This window comes from Triticum aestivum, chromosome 5D (genome assembly GCF_018294505.1).
Source record: "Triticum aestivum cultivar Chinese Spring chromosome 5D, IWGSC CS RefSeq v2.1, whole genome shotgun sequence".
NCBI classification, from domain to species: Eukaryota; Viridiplantae; Streptophyta; class Magnoliopsida; order Poales; family Poaceae; genus Triticum; species Triticum aestivum.
The window spans coordinates 442,830,204-442,833,106 of NC_057808.1; the positions used below are offsets into that span (position 1 = coordinate 442,830,204).

The 2,903-nt window shown below is 49.5% G+C and overlaps 1 pseudogene; it reads right to left on the reverse strand.

Annotated features, from left to right (window-relative positions):
- Positions 1 to 1,270: 1,270 nt before the first annotated feature.
- On the reverse strand, positions 1,271 to 2,179 carry LOC123125398 (uncharacterized; annotated as a pseudogene).
- Between the last annotated feature and the right edge of the window lie 724 nt (positions 2,180 to 2,903).

Below are 2,903 nucleotides of genomic sequence, written 5' to 3' on the forward strand. Positions count from 1 at the left end.
AAGATAGAGAAAGCAGAGGCGGCAGCGACCATGCATTCAGGTTTTGAGAGCGGAGGAACAGAGAAGCGAGGAGGAGGAGAAGGAGCAATGGTGGTGGAGAGCATGCGTCGAGGACGAGAGGGATTGGTACTAGGCTTTTCACCACACTCAACGTGATCTAGCCCACACCTCCCAATTCGCGTACGTCAAACTAGAGAAACACCTACCACTGTCCCTTTGCACCACACCAGAACGACCCCACTAGTCATCCAGCGTCAGCTCAAGCGTGTGTGTGGAAAATGGATGAACAGCCGAGCAGCTAAACAACCAAATTAAAAAGATCGGGCAGCTATAGATCGTAAGACTGGGGTAGCCCATCAGGGTTTATAGAATATATGCATAGAATGTGATGGATCAAGTTTGACTTTAACATCAGCAATAGTTGATCATTCCTGACCTCTAGATCTATAACCCATAGGACACCCTGCCTATAGGGTGGCAACACGGACGGCCAATTAACCAGATATCTATGAGATAATTTTTGCTACCTTGCCACCAAAAGCTGCTTTGGGAATTTCAAACGGAGACATCATACAATATGAGTATGGAATATTGTTTAAGCTGGACTACAATAGAACCAATTTACCATCTAAGGAATTTGTACCGCCAACTATCCAACTTCTTATCTATCCTCTCATAAGTGTTTCTCCGGTCACTGTTCAAAGTTTAGTGTTATGAACAGGAAAACATAAATGCTAAAAATATGACGTCGGATATTTAAGCATGGCAAATCGGAAGTTTTTATGAAAAATTACGTCTCACATGCCCGGCAAGAAATTTGCCATAAAAATCTTCGATGTGCCATAATTAAAACTCCAATGTCAGATTTGTAGCGGGTCCTAGGAACACACCCCCCCCCCCCCCCCCCCCCCGGCCAAAAAAAAACTTCATCGGCAAACTCCCTCTCCTAATTAAACAAGCAATTTCAAGTTTATGAAAGAAATCTTAAGAACAAATAAATGTTCAAAATAGCTACAAACAGTTTCAAGTTTATGAAAGTAATCTTAAGAAAAGATAAATGTTCAAAACAGCAACAAGACCATCCAATGTACTGAACTTGTATACAATTACAAACAAACGCAATAGAACTTCTGAAACTGTTTGCCACTTGATGCCTAGAGAACATACATATGATATGGTGCTCTAGGATCATCACAATAAACGGCCGATTGAGGAGTTCAGAACCTGGGACGACGCCATGGCCTATCCGCAGCCCACCAAACCAATGCAGCTAGGATAAGCAATCTTGGATAATAGGTGGCCATGGCATCTGATGTCGTGGCGCTTCTCCCAGAGCGCGTGGTACTCCTCATCGTCCGGCACGACAAAAGAGAGGAGCTCGGCGACGTCCTTGTCCAGAACAATAACAGTGTTGTCTCTGACCGTCCAGTAGGCAGACCAATCGTCGCTCCCTGCAAAATGGATGGGGTCCAGGTCCCCGTCGGGGACGACTGACTTGCTGCTATGTGCGGTGGTGGAGACCCACCTGCCGACGGCAGAAGAGAAGGCGCAGGCCCTGGCGTTGCGGTCCCGAAGGCGAAATACCATGCACGTCACCCTGAAGTTTGAGAGGCTGATGCCCGCGTCCGCGTCCGCGTCCGCATCCTTACCGTCGAGGAGGAAAGCACCCAGCATGTTGCAACCATGGAACCACGCCGAGCGAGGGATTTCCTTGTACCGTCGTGCCAAGGGATCGCAGATGAGGAGGCGTGGTGCCCGTGACCTGTGGAAGAGGAGCAAGAGGCCGCCCCGGATGTCGGCGAGCTCCCAACGGCAATCGCCAAATTCCCCCAGCGGGAGGAAGTCGAGCGCCAGATTTTGATAGGCGATGGTGTCCGCAGGAGGAGGAGATGAAGACAGGGTTAAGGCTAGGCGGGCACGGGGAGCCGTAGCCCTCCTCGACGCAGTAGTGGCCAACGACGTGGTCAGGTACGTCGTGGAGAGATCCGAACCGGCGGAGGAAGCTGCCGCCATCACCCGCGATTACACGGTGCCAGCGCTTGCAGGTGCTCGCGACGCGGACGAGGTGGGCGGGCGAAGGGAGGCGCAAGAACACCAGCTTGAAAAGCTCGTCCAGGAGGACGTCAATCTCGGCCGCTCGTGGGGTTCCCCTCCGGGAATTCTTGCGGCGGCCGGCCATGGCCTGGGCACCTGGATCTCGATCGGAAAAGGTTGGGCTAGGAAATGTGTGCGTAATGCTGGGTTTCCCCTCATGCAGCACTAGGAATGGCAATGGGCCCCATACGCGCCAAACCCGTGGGGATTTCATCTATTAGGGGATGGGGATGGGCGAAAAACATTCCCATGGAAATATTTACCAAACTATTTTATTCCTTATAGGGTACAACGGGGATGGGGACGATATCCTATTCTCCAGACCCAATACCCATCGGGGACCCGATTTAGTAACTGTGATACTGCGGTCAATCTTAAAATATTCACAAACGAACTTGTGAAAACAAAAAAAGCGCTAAAAAAAACTTTAAACCTATCTCACATCCTCACCTCAGCTGCAACCATGACCAAGAAGTCAATACGACCTACATAGGCATTAGTAGGACAAGGACAACAACATGTATGTATGTTGATTATAGAGTGTCATATTATGTATATGAGTATTTGTTTATGGGGATGGGGACCCTAATGGGGCCCCGTTTCCCAGTGGGGCATGGGTATAGGGAAATTTCATCCTCAGTCATGTAAACGAGGATAGGAATGGGATCATAGAGAATAGATGGGGATGGAGATGTTGTAGGTATCCCCATAGGGGATTGTCCCATTGCCATCCCTATGCAGCACAAGTGAGTCAGTAGCATGCTGGAACTGAAGCGGAAACTCTACCATTTCCGTGATGTACCGGCAAC